The sequence below is a fragment of the Mus caroli genome, unplaced genomic scaffold, assembly GCF_978045245.1.
Source record: "Mus caroli unplaced genomic scaffold, Mus_caroli_1 scaffold_5, whole genome shotgun sequence".
Classification (NCBI taxonomy): domain Eukaryota; kingdom Metazoa; phylum Chordata; class Mammalia; order Rodentia; family Muridae; genus Mus; species Mus caroli.
The window spans coordinates 36,351,219-36,365,590 of record NW_028227260.1 but is presented as its reverse complement, the minus strand read 5'-3'; positions in this window follow the sequence as shown (position 1 = coordinate 36,365,590).

Below are 14,372 nucleotides of genomic sequence, written 5' to 3'. Positions count from 1 at the left end.
AAGTGAAGCTCCTCATCTGGGAAAATTGCTTGACCTCTTTTGTCCCTCTTTGGGTTTTGTGTGTGCTAGACAAGCACTCTACCACAACGCTATATCCCCAACCCTCGTTTAACTTCTCATAACTCCTGTATCCTGATCTACATTATATCAACAATGAACAGTACCTTGAACACCTGTAAAGATTAAGTTAGATAGATCACCCACTGCTTAAAGTCCCGTGTAAAGGCCAATAAGCTTTTTTGTTTGTTTGTTTGTTTGTTTTGCAAGTTGCCTCCCAGAGGCAGCAAAATATCTGATTTTTCTTAAGCCTTGCTTATCAATTTGGGGATCACTTCAACTCTGCAGTGCATATCTACAGACCTTCTGGTTCAAAATTTCCTCCCTACAGTCAGTATCATGTTGAGAGTATCAATGTGGACACAATCCTAGTAGAGTTTTTTTTGCAAAGCCAACATCTAAAAAGGGCAGTTGAGGAATGTTATATCATTTCCCCTATTTTACACAGCGTTGATGGTAACCTGTACTGTGCTCTGTGGTGCTGCAATTTCTCCACCATTGCATTATGCAAATATCAATGCATGTATTTTATGACTGCACTCTTAGGTCTTCTTTCTGACAGATATGGTATTTGGTTTATTGGAAACGCAGATGAGTTTAGCAACATTAATAGTAGTGATTTCTGTGTTGTGAGATGAACTGAGGAATTCTGAAAAAAAAAAAAACAAGCAAGTTTTATTTTATTTTAGATGGTTTCCAGGCCCCTTATTTCCTTTCTAGTTTCCAACTAAGCCTTTAAAACAGAACAGACATGAAAACAAAACTGTATCCATTTCCATGTTGAACAACCACAGGACCTTGAAGGAGTCCCTTTTCCTGTAATGGTGACAGCAAACATAAAAAGAGCACTTAGGGCATAGGCTTTAAGATGAGATCCTTGTGGATTTGTTCCAGACAGACACAGTCTAGTTGTGGGTTTCATGAACTTAAGTAATTCATTTTTTCCTTTTTTGGAGTCTCATTAAACTTTGTAAAATAATTATGTATTGTATTTATGATAAAGAAAACTCACCAAACCTCTGTTTTGTTCTGAATAGGAATTGGAATAATATCTGTCCTCTGAGCTTTTGGGGGAAAATTGAATGATGACATTAAAAGCATTCAGAGCATTGCTCGGTACCTTCTAGCAAATATTATACATTTTCATCAGTCACCATGATTAGCATTACACCTTGAAGCCATTCAAAAGGTGAGTCATGTGCATTGGGTTTGCACTGCCAGGCAATGTAATTTTTCTGTCTGTGCTGCTGCAATCCATTCCAAACAGACTGAATGGAATACAGATTAAAGTAAGAACATAGAAAGCTGTTTAGCAGACTCCAATAACATCATTTCATCTGAAATAGATGCAGCATTTGCCTACCACTGCATTCAAATGCTTACTTCAAAAAATGGGACAGGGACAGCTATAAAGTATTTGAGAAAACCAGACATCAACACTTGCCTATACCAAATGATTTAGCATTAACATATAAAGGGGACAAGGTAGCACAAAACTCCATAGATATCAATGTTCTACAAAATGCCCACATAGCATGCACATACTATGTTAGCACAAATTCAAGCAACCAAAGCCAACCAACCAACCAACCAACCAACCAAGCAAACAAACAAAAAACAAACATGGGAGTTGAACAGCAAAATGTTCTTATTTTCCTCAGTTATGAGGAGTGAGATTTCTGGTGGTTGATCCTTTCAACTTTGTATTCAGCTGCATTTAATTATTTGGTAAAATGGATAGACACTAGCTTTATAAACAGCAACAACAAAACCAAAACCAAACCAAAACCAAAACCAAACAAACAAACAAAAACCCCAAACCCTTTGGTCCCTAAAAATCATCATTACTTTTCAGACATACTAAACATCCAAATACTACAGAAAGGTCTAAAACGAAGTCTCAAGTGCTTAGTACACAGGATAATAAAGGTGACAAATGCTTTGCATCCATGCCCTGGCTTACACTCAGTATTCTCTTTACCTACAGATGTGACTCAAAAATAGAATGAGGTGCTCATATTTTGCTTTATTTTTACACTATGAATAAAAGCATCCACAAATACTTAATATCTATATCTAGATATCTATTATTCTGTAGGTGCTCTCATCCACCACTTAATGATTTATTTTAACATTGCACTCTCAGATTTATAGATATGAAACTTGATGTAGCCCGGCAGTGGTGGTGCACGCCTTTAATCCCAGCACTTGGGAGGCAGAAGCAGGTGGATTTCTGAGTTCGAGGCCAGCCTGGTCTACAAAGTGAGTTCCAGGACAGCCAAGGCTATACAGAAAAACGCTGTATTAAAAAAGAAAACTTGATGTTTTTGTTAGATTTGGGGTATTTGTTTTCTGTGCTACAAATCATTCTCCTGTTAGAATGAACCGTGATGTATTTCTAGATTCTAAATATTTTTTACATCGCTTAAGTGTAAAGGTGAAGTGTCCACACCATACTAGGTGTATAGAGGTCAGAGGACAACTTGCAGGAGTCAGTTCTTTCTGTCCACCATGCGGGCTTTGGGAATCAAACTCAGGTCATTAGAATTGGGTAAACCATTGACCTAGGTAGCTTGTCCTCTTAAAATGTACCATTTTATATCTTAATTCTCTGTGTGTCTCTTTGACTGTTTTTTTCTCTGTGTAGCATGTGTGTGTGTGTGTGTGTGTGTGTGTGTTCACCCATATGGGCTTGTGCAGAGTCCAGAGGAAGATGCCAGGTGTTTTGTTCTCCACTTTTCCCCTCTTGAGACAGGATCTCTTCACTGAACCTGGAGCTGTTTTTCTGATTGGCTGGTGGCCAGAAACAACATAGCAATACTCTTCTCTCCACGTCTTCAGTCACTACAGGAGTTATAAACAAACACAGATGCACCCAGTAATTTTTATATGGGTGTTTGAGATTTGAACCCAGATCCTCATACCTAGGTGCTCTTACTCTCCATGCTATCTCCTCAACCACTTTGTTTGTTTATTTATTTATTGGACATATGTCGCTGGAGATTTGGATTTTCACTATAGTGTTTCTTTCAAAAATAACATTAAGATTATCATTATTACAGTTCAGTCCATGTACTCAACATGTTACATATTCTCATTTCATGCTACTCCAAGAGTCACCAAACAATTAGCAATTTAAACATCATCACATGGTGTTTTAGGCAGGATTTTTCACAATAGTATATCAATAAGAAACACAAGTGTGTGCATTCATACAATCGCATATCTTTTTTTTTGATTTTTAATATTTTTATTACATATTTTCCTCAATTACATTTCCAATGCTATCCCAAAAGTCCCCCATAGCGCCCCCCACTTCCCTACCCACCCATTCCCATTCTTTTGGCCCTGGCATTCCCCTATATTGGGGCATATAAAGTTTGCAAGTCCAATGGGCCTCTCTTTCCATTGATGGCCGACTAGGCCATCTTTCGATACATATGCAGCTAGAGACAAGAGCTCCGGGGTTCTGGTTAGTACATCATGTTGTTCCAACAATAGGGTTGCAGATCCCTTTAGCTCCTTGGGTACTTTCTCTAGCTTCTCCATTGGGAGCCCTGTGATACATCCAATAGCTGACTGTGAACATCCACTCCTGTGTTTGCTAGGCCCCGGCATCGTCTCACAAGAGACAGCTATATTTGGGTCCTTTCAGCAAAATCTTGCTAGTGTATGCAATGGTGTCAGCGTTTAGAAGCTGATTATGGGACGGATCCCTGGATACGGCAGTCTCTAAATGGTCCATCCTTTCATCACAGCTACGAACTTTGTCTCTGTAACTCCTTCCCTGGGTGTTTTGTTCCCAATTCTAAGAAGGTGCACAGTGTCCACACTTTGGTCTTCATTCTTCTTGAGTTTCATGCGTTTAGCAAATTGTATCTTATATCTTGGGTATCCTAAGTTTTGGGCTAATATCCACTTATCAGTGAATACATATTCTGTGAGTTCTTTTGTGATTGTGTTATTTCACTCAAGATGATGCCCTCCAGGTCCATCCATTTGGCTAGGAATTTCATAAATTCATTCTTTTTAATAGCTGAGTAGTACTCCATTGTGTAAATGTACCATAATTTCTGTATCCATTCCTCTGTTGAGGGACATCTGGGTTCTTTCCAGCTTCTGGCTATTATAAATAGGGCTGCTATGAACATAGTGGAGCATGTGTCCTTTTTACCGGTTGGGACATCTTCTGGATATATGCCCAGGAGAGGTATTGCTGGGTCCTCCGGTAGTACTATGTCCAATTTTCTGAGGATCCGCCAGACTGATTTCCAGAGTGGTTGTACAAGCTTGCAATCCCACCTACAATGGAGGAGTGTTCCTCTTTCTCCACATCCTCGCCAGCATCTGCTGTCACCTGAATTTTTGATCTTAGCCATTCTGACTGGTGTGAGGTGGAATCTCAGGGTTGTTTTGATTTGCATTTCCCTGATGATTAAGGATGTTGAACATTTTTTCAGGTGTTTCTCTGCCATTCGGTATTCCTCAGGTGAGAATTCTTTGTTCAGTTCTGAGCCCCATTTTTTAATGGGGTTATTTGACTTTCTGGAGTCCACCTTCTTGAGTTCTTTATATATATTGGATATTAGTCCCTTATCTGATTTAGGATAGGTGAAGATCCTTTCCCAATCTGTTGGTGGTTTTTTTGTCTTATTGATGGTGTCTTTAGCCTTGCAGAAGCTTTGTAGTTTCATGAGGTCCCACTTGTCAATTCTCGATCTTACAGCACAAGCCATTACTGTTCTATTCAGGAATTTTTCCCCTGTGCCCATATCTTCAAGGCTTTTCCCCACTTTCTCCTCTATAAGTTTCAGTGTCTCTGGTTTTATGTGAAGTTCCTTGATCCACTTAGACTTGACCTTAGTACAAGGAGATAGGAATGGATCGATTCGCATTCTTCTACATGTTAACAACCAGTTGTGCCAGCACCATTTGTTGAAAATGCTGTCTTTCTTCCACTGGATGTTTTTAGCTCCCTTGTCGAAGATCAAGTGACCATAGGTGTGTGGGTTCATTTCTGGGTCTTCAATTCTATTCCATTGGTCTATTTGTCTGTCACTATACCAGTACCATGCAGTTTTTATCACAATTGCTCTGTAGTAGAGCTTTAGGTCCGGCATGGTGATTCCACCAGAGGTTCTTTTATCCTTGAGAAGAGTTTTTGCTATCCTAGGTTTTTTGTTATTCCAGATGAATTTGCAGATTGCACTTTCTAATTCGTTGAAGAATTGATTTGGAATTTTGATGGGGATTGCATTGAATCTGTAGATTGCTTTTGGCAAGATAGCCATTTTTACAATGTTGATCCTGCCAATCCATGAGCATGGGAGATCTTTCCATCTTCTGAGATCTTCTAGAATTTCTTTCTTCAGAGACTTGAAGTTTTTATTATACAGATCTTTCACTTCCTTAGTTAGAGTCACGCCAAGATATTTTATATTATTTGTGACTATTGAGAAGGGTGTTGTTTCCCTAATTTCTTTCTCAGCCTGTTTATTCTTTGTGTAGAGAAAGGCCATTGATTTGTTTGAGTTAATTTTATATCCAGCTACTTCACCGAAGCTGTTTATCAGGCTTAGGAGTTCTCTGGTGGAATTTTTAGGGTCACTTATATATACTATCATATCATCTGCAAAGAGTGATATTTTGACTTCATCTTTTCCAATTTGTATCCCTTTGATCTCCTTTTGTTGTCGAATTGCTCTGGCTAGGACTTCAAGTACAATGTTGAATAGGTATGGAGAAAGTGGACAGCCTTGTCTAGTCCCTGATTTTAGAGGGATTGCTTCAAGCTTCTGACCATTTACTTTGATGTTGGCTACTGGTTTGCTGTAGATTGCTTTTATCATGTTTAGGTATGGGCCTTGAATTCCTGATCTTTCCAAGACTTTTATCATGAATGGGTGTTGGATCTTGTCAAATGCTTTTTCCGCATCTAACGAGATGACCATGTGGTTTTTGTCTTTGAGTTTGTTTATATACTGGATTACGTTGATGGATTTCCGTATATTGAACCATCCCTGCATCCCTGGGATGAAACCTACTTGGTCAGGATGGATGATTGTTTTGATGTGTTCTTGGATTCGGTTAGCAAGAACTTTATTGAGGATTTTTGCATCAATATTCATAAGGGATATTGGTCTGAAGTTTTCTATCTTTGTTGGGTCTTTTTGTGGTTTAGGTATCAGAGTAATTGTGGCTTCATAGAATGAGTTGGGTAGAGTACCTTCTGTTTCTATTTTGTGGAATAGTTTGTGAAGAACTGGGATTAGATCTTCTTTGAAGGTCTGATAGAACTCTGCACTAAACCCATCTGGTCCTGGGCTTTTTTTGGTTGGGAGACTATTAATGACTGCTTCTATTTCTTTGGGGGATATAGGGTTGTTTAGATCATTAACCTGATCTTGGTTCAACTTTGGTACCTGGTATCTGTCTAGGAACTTCTCCATTTCATCCAGGTTCTCCAGTTTTGTTGAGTATAGCCTTTGGTAGAAGGATCTGATGGTGTTTTGGATGTCTTCAGGATCTGTTGTTATGTCTCCTTTTTCATTTCTGATTTTGTTAATTAGGATGCTTTCCCTGTGCCCTCTAGTGAGTCTGGCTAAGGGTTTATCTATCTTGTTGATTTTCTCAAAGAACCAGCTCCTTGATTGGTTGATTCTTTGAATAGTTCTTCTTGTTTCCACTTGGTTGATTTCACCCCTGAGTTTGATTATTTCCTGCCGTCTACTCCTCTTGGGTGAATTTGCTTCCTTTTGTTCTAGTGCTTTTAGGTGTGTTGTCAAGCTGCTAATGTGTGCTCTCTCTAGTTTCCTTTTGGAGGCACTCAGAGCTATGAGTTTTCCTCTTAGAAATGCTTTCATTGCGTCCCATAAGTTTGGGTATGTTGTGGCTTCATTTTCATTGAACTCTAAAAAGTCCTTAATTTCTTTCTTTATTCCTTCCTTGACCAAGGTATCATTGAGAAGAGTGTTGTTCAGTTTCCACGTGAAGGTTGGCTTTCTATTATTTATTTTGTTATTAAAGATCAGCCTTAGTCCATGGTGATCTGATAGGATGCATGGGACAATTTCAATATTTTTGTATCTGTTGAGGCCTGTTTTGTGACCAATTATGTGGTCAATTTTGGAGAAGGTACCATGAGGTGCTGAGAAGAAGGTATATCCTTTTGTTTTAGGATAGAATGTTCTGTAGATATCTGCCAGATCCATTTGATTCATAATTTCTCTTAGTTTCTCTGTGTCCCTGTTTAGTTTCTGTTTCCATGATCTGTCCATTGGTGAAAGTGGTGTGTTGAAGTCTCCCACTATTATTGTATGAGGTGCAATGTGTGCTTTGAGATTTACTAAAGTTTCTTTAATGAATGTGGCTGCCTTTGTATTTGGAGCATAGATATTCAGGATTGATAGTTCCTCTTGGAGGATTTTACCTTTGATGAGTATGAAGTGTCCCTCCCTGTCTTTTTTAATGACTTTGGGTTGGAAGTCAATCTTATCAGATATTAGAATGGCTACTCCAGCTTGTTTCTTCATGCCATTTGCTTGGAAAATTGTTTTCCAGCCTTTCATTCTGAGGTAGTGTCTATCCTTTTCTCTGAGATGAGTTTCCTGTAAGCAGCAAAATGTTGGTTCTTGTTTGTGTAGCCAGTTTGTTAGTCTATGTCTTTTTATCGGGGAGTTGAGTCCATTGATATTAAGAGATATTAAGGAAAAGTAATTGTTGTTTCCTGTTATTTTTGTTGTTAAAGTTGGCATTTTGTTCTTGTGGCTGTCTTCTTTTAGGTTTGTTGAGGGATTACCTTCTTGTTGTTTCTAGGGCGTGGTTCCTGTCCTTGTATTGGTTTTTTTCTGTTATTATCCTTTGAAGGGCTGGATTCGTGGAGAGATAATGTGTGAATTTGGTTTTGTCGTGGAATACTTTGGTTTCTCCATCTATGTTAATTGAGAGTTTGGCTGGGTATAGTAGCCTGGGCTGGAATTTGTGTTCTTTTAGTGTCTGTATAACATCCGTCCAGGATCTTCTGGCTTTCATAGTCTCTGGTGAAAAATCTGGTGTAATTCTGATAGGCTTGCCTTTATATGTTACTTGGCCTTTTTCTCTTACTGCTTTTAGTATTCTATCTTTATTTAGAGCATTTGTTGTTCTGATTATTATGTGTCGGGAGGTATTTCTTTTCTGGTCGAGTCTATTTGGAGTTCTATAGGCTTCTTGTATGTTCATGGGCATCTCTTTCTTTAGATTTGGGAAGTTTTCTTCTATAATTTTGTTGAAGATGTTTGCTGGTCCTTTGAGTAGAAAATCTTCATTCTCATCCACTCCTATTATCCGTAGGTTTGGTCTTCTCATTGTGTCCTGTATTTCTTGGATGTTTTGAGTTAGGATCTTTTTGCATTTTACATTTTTCTTGATTGTTGTGCCGATGTTCTCTATGGAATCTTCTGCACCTGAGATTCTCTCTTCCATCTCTTGTATTCTGTTGCTGATGCTCATATCTATGGTTCCAGATTTCTTTCCTAGGGTTTCTATCTCCAGTGTTGCCTCCTTTTGGGTTTTCTTTATTGTGTCTACTTCCCTTTTTAGGTCTAGTATGGTTTTGTTCATTTCCATCATCTGTTTGGATGTGTTTTCCTGTTTTTCTGTAAGGACTTCTACCTGTTTGATTATGTTATCCTGTTTTTCTTTAAGTATTTGTAACTCTTTAGCAGTGTTCTCCTGCAATTCTTTAAGGGATTTTTGTGCTTCCTCTTTAGTGTCTTCTGCCTGTTTAGCAGTGTTCTCCTGTATTTCTTTAAGTGTGTTATTAAAGTCCTTCTTGAAGTCCTCTACCATCATCAGGAGATATGCTTTTAGATCCGTGTCTAGCTTTTCCGGTGTGTTGGGGTGCCCTGGACTGGGCGAAGTGGGGGTGCTGGGTTCTGATGATGGTGAGTGGTCTTGGTTTCTATTAGTAAGATTATTACGTTTACCTTTTGCCATCTGGTAATCTCTGGGGTTAGTTGTTATCGTTGTCACTGTTTAAAGATTGGAGCAGAAGCTGTGTTCCACTCACCAGCAGTCTCAAAATCCTGTGGCGGGGGTTGTGGGTAGCTGACGGTACCCCGGTGCTGGTCCAGCCGGAAGAGGCCTGTGGTCCTACTCAGGCCGGTTTTCTGCTTCCCTAACTAATGCAGTCTCAGGTCCCGCGAGCAATTGGATTGGAGCAGAAGCTGTGTTCCACTCTCCAGAAGTCTTAAGATCCTGTGGCGGGTGTTGTGGGTAGCTGGCGAGTGTCAGCCGACCCTGCGCCCCAGCTGCCCCGGTGCTTTTCTGACCGGAAGAGGCTTGTGGCCCTATGTAGGCCGGATTTCTCTCTCCCCAACCAGAGCAGTCTCAGGTCCCGCGTGATTGGACTGGTGCAGAAGCTGTGTTCCACTCACCAGCAGTCCCAAAATCCTGCGGCAGGGGTCGTGGGTAGCTGGCGGGTGTCAGGCAACCCTGCACTCCAGCTACCCTGGCGCTGATCCGGCCGGATGAGGCCTGTGGCCCTACTCAGGCCGGTTTCTGCTTCCCTAACTAATGCAGTCTCAGGTCCCGCGCGCAATTGGATTGGAGCAGAAGCTGTGCTCCACTCACCAGAAGTCTTAAGATCCTGTGGCGTGTGTTGTGGGTAGCTGGCGAGTGTCAGCCTACCCTGCGCCCCAGCTGCTCCGGTGATTTTCTGACAATCGCATATCTTAAGAAATCTGCTTACACAATACTTCTTCAAACTTCCTAATGTTATGACCGTTTGATACAGTCCCTTGTGTTGTGGTGAACCCTAATCATAAAATTATTCCATTGCTACTTCATAACTGAAATGTTGCTGTTATGAATTGTAATGTATTTATCTGATATGCAGGATATCTGATGTGCAAGCCACAGGTTGAGGACTGCTGCAATAGTATATCCTGAACAAAATCTTTAGGGAAGGATGACTGGGCCAAGATCCAACCAAGAGCTGAACCTTCAATCTGAAGGCAACCTGCTGGCTGAATTCTCTTTTCTTAATAGAGGTCAGTCTTTTCTTTCTCTGATAGACTTTAATTGATAGGTCTGCTTACCTATAGTACAGAGGCTGATATACTTAAGGCCTAGTGATTAAATGCTAATCTCATGGGAAACTACCCTCGGTAGGAATATTTAAAATGCTCGATTTAAAATGCTAGATGCAGTAAATACCTATCACTATATTTTTGACATACAAAACCCACTTTGAACTAGAAAACCAACCATCATACGAAGATCTTGTTACAAAGGCAGGCTTTTCAACCTGTGCGACTCAGCTCTCCCAACACACCCCTCCCAAAATCATGGAGCATTATCGCATGACCACCATCCTTTGTCGCAGTTTAGGGTAGTAAGAAACCCTGGACATTTTTGTTGTTGGCTCATTATTCACCTTGCCCGTGTTTGCCTCCTCAACCTAACAGCTCCATGTTCACCAGGAATTTTTTTTTAAATAGTATCACTGAATCTTAGTGGATATGGGGACTAGAAGAACTCAATACATACTCATCTCTACTGCAGAGGAAAGTCAGTGCTGGCCATGGTCCTGTATAGTGGACTTGGAGTAATGTTCTCATCCATTGACTAATTGTGCCTTTCTTGCACTCTGCCATATCATTTTGTACCCACATCACAGGTTCTGGGGGTCCTCCTTGTCTCCTCATTCCAGGAGCTCCAGAAAGAAGGGACTGTGCATCTTTTGGAAGGACACTGAAGAAAGGCAGGAGCCCTGCCAGAGCCACCACCGGGTTGAGTTCTGTCTCCTGCCTTGACTGCCTTGACTGTCTGACAGGGCTGCACACATGTCAAGGGCCCCAATGCCTCAGACTTATGGGAGTGCAGAAGACTTTTCCAGGTGAGATTAGGAGGGATGGCAAAGCTGAGTGTGGTCTGAATGTGGCTGTTGAGTGTGAGCAGAAAATGTCCACTGTGGCTTCCTCCTCCGATGCTTACAGCATAAAGACTGCTCAACCTGTTGAAGGTTCCTAGTGAAATTGCTTAGCCATGCCTCCTGTTCATTTGTATAAAAAAACTCTCCTTCCTTGTTTATCTTTATGCATTAATCCAGCATCCATGATAAACTATATGTAGTAAACACACTTAAATTTCCAGAGCGCTGAAGGCTCTCAGACATTAATGATCCCAGTCTACCTAATCCCAGATTCTCTAAGTCCATGTCTCTCCTTGCTTCATTTCCTCACTGCCTCTAGTGAGAGGAATCCAAGGTGACACAGCACACAGATGTCCACTAACCGTCTGCTCCTCACTTTTCTCTCACGGACTCAGGGAGTGGAGGTTGCAGCAGTCACTGAAGTTGTTCCAGGTTCTTGTGGAACACACAGTGATATCTGCAGAGGCCTGCAGAGTCCTTACTAAAGAAGAGGAAAGCCTTATTAGAGTAGTCAGTGTCCTCTCAAATTCAAACAGAGTTTGTGGCAGTGGAACAGAAAAAGGGGACAGGGCACTCAGCCCAATTAAAGGAAGGGAGTGGGGCCTTCAGTGAAAATAGCCTGGGCCTTGAGATAACTGATCAGACACTCCAGGGTCTACAACCTTCCAGATAGGACTGCAGGGGATATAATTAATTTACTTTATTGTGATGATACAAGACTCCCGGGGGCGGGGTGTCATTGTGAGATCAAAGCCTTTCTAAATCTAGGACACACTTGGATACAAATTCCTCCTCCTTATATGATTGGTTACATTTTGGGTGGAAGCTAAAGAACTAAGGCCTGGGATACACATTTTCTTCATTGCATAGCTTAGGTTTAAAGCTTCTGCTCTTGGATGTCATTTCTGGGGGGTGGGGAACACAGTGTTCACACCCAGGTATTGGCTTTTTACAGTACAGGGCTTACAGGGCAGTGGCATCAGAAGGGTCACGACACGGAGGTAAATACTGTGATCATCCTGGGAACGATCTAGGAAAGCCTCCACGCAATCAAACAGGACAAATGGAATCTACGTTTGCAAAAGTAGCAATCGTGTAGTGTGGAGTAGAACAAAAGCAGGTATCCCAGGAGTAAGAGTGTCAGGTAGAAAAACAAAAGACAAAAAAACCAAAACAACAATATTTGGGGAGAAACTGTTGGGACATGAGAACTTGAAGTATTTTAAAGGAAATTCACACAATAGCTGGAGAGTCCATCCTAGAAAAGGACTCGACAAACGCCACTTACCCAGTTCCCATAGTTGCTTCTGGGGCTAATTCCATACAGATTCCTAGGCCACAATGAGGCAGGGATTTGTCCACTTCTACTCTCACATTAAAGCCCTGGAAGACATGTCCCCTTTTCAAGGTGGCTATTACCTTGGTATCTTTGCATGTGGTGTGCAGGAAGCTACTAGGGTGACATAGGGGAAGTATTTTCTTGGAACTATGGCCAAGTGAGTTTCATAGCCTGTAGCCTCACAGACTCTCACATTTTCCTGAACTGGTGTGTGTCCAAGTCCAGGGAAAGGAAAAAAGACAATTTGTATGGACTTTCCTGGTTATGGCTGCCATTTGCTGCATTTAGATGACTCCACACTCACACAATCATTATAGAAAATATCATTATATAAACTGACACTTTGCTGGCTAGGTTTATGTCAATTTGAAGTGAGCTAGAGGGACTTTGGAAGAGGGAACCTTAGTAGGAGAAATTTCTCCACCAAACTGGCCATTGGGAATATTTTACTAATTAATAGGGCTGGGGTGCTATAAGAATGCAGGCTATGCAAGCCCACAAGCAGCATTCTTCCATTATCTCAGCTTTAGTTCCCACCTCGAGTTTCCTGCCATCACTTCCTTCAATGATGGGTTATGATGTGAAAGTGCAAGCCAAATAAACCCACTACTTCCCAAGTTGCCTTCCGACAGTGTTTTATCCCAGCAACAAACCTAACCTAGGCAAAATCGTCTAGAATGAGAGAAAATGACCACTGAAGAGCCGACCAAAATGTATGACAATCCCTTTTCCTCCTGTTCTGCACGGAAAGATTGTAGGAGCCAAGGGGGGTGCAACAAGAACACAAACCACAGAGTTAACTAAGCAGGGCTCATAGGGGTTCAGAGTGAAGTGACAAACATGGACCCTGTATGGCACTGAGCTACATCCTCTGCATACATCCTGTGATTGTATAGCTGGGTGTTCTTTTGGGACTCCTAATAGTGGGAGCAGGGTTGTCTCTGACTCTTTTCCCTGTGCTTGAGACCCTTTTCTTCTTACTAGGTTGCCTCATCCTGTCAATAGGTGGGTTTGTGCCCAGTCTTATTGTGATTTGTTAGGCAATATTCTGTAGCTATTCCTTTGAGGCCTGCTCTTTTTCTTTTTGAAGGGAAATGGAATAGAGGTGGATGTGGGGGAGGGGAGGGAGAGAGACTGGAAAAAGTTGGGGGAGGGGAAACTGTGGTTGGAATGTATTGTATGAGAAAACAATAAAATAGAACAAAATGTATGGCATATGGAGTGGATATATACAGATTTATTTCAATAACTGGTACAATGGAAATGACAGGTATTAAAGTGTGCCACTGGTATTATAAGTCAATTCATATGAAACTTACACTCACATAAATGTATGTATATGATAAAAATATTTCATATAACACTAAGAAATATGTATGATGATTGATGTGTTTAAAAATAATGTACATGGCTGGAGAGCTGGCTCAGCTGTTAAAACACTTGTTGATCTTACAGAGGACCTGGGTTCAATTCCCAGTATCCACATAGTGGGTACCAACCATGTGTAACTCTCATACCACAGTAACCTATGCTCTCTTTGGGCTTCACTGAGCATTTCATAGATGCTGTACATAGGCACACATGTAACCAAAACATCCATATTCATAAAATAAAAATAAAGAAAAAAGAGTGGTGTATATAAAGATTTCTCTCTTTTTTTTTTTTTTGGTTTTTCTTTTTTTTCTTTTTTTTTGGTTTTTCGAGACAGGGTTTCTCTGTATAGCTCTGGCTGTCCTGGAACTCACTTTGTAGACCAGGCTGGCCTCGAACTAGAAAGAGGGTAAGGAACTGTGGGAATTGGCAGAAAGTAGTACTGTCTGAGCTGTCTAGGATCATTGTGATTATAGACAGATGGACTGGTTAGGCCACGCCATGAATTCCATGGTCACTGTTCAGAAGAGACATCCAGCAGCTCAGAGACTCTGAGTTAAGCCCAACGATGTGAATGCTCAACCGCATGTGGGGGTCGTCTCCATTTCTTATAAGGAGACTAACAAATGTGCATCAGGGCCCTGTTTCCTCCATGTTATGACTGAGAACTGACTTACAGAAACTTGTGTC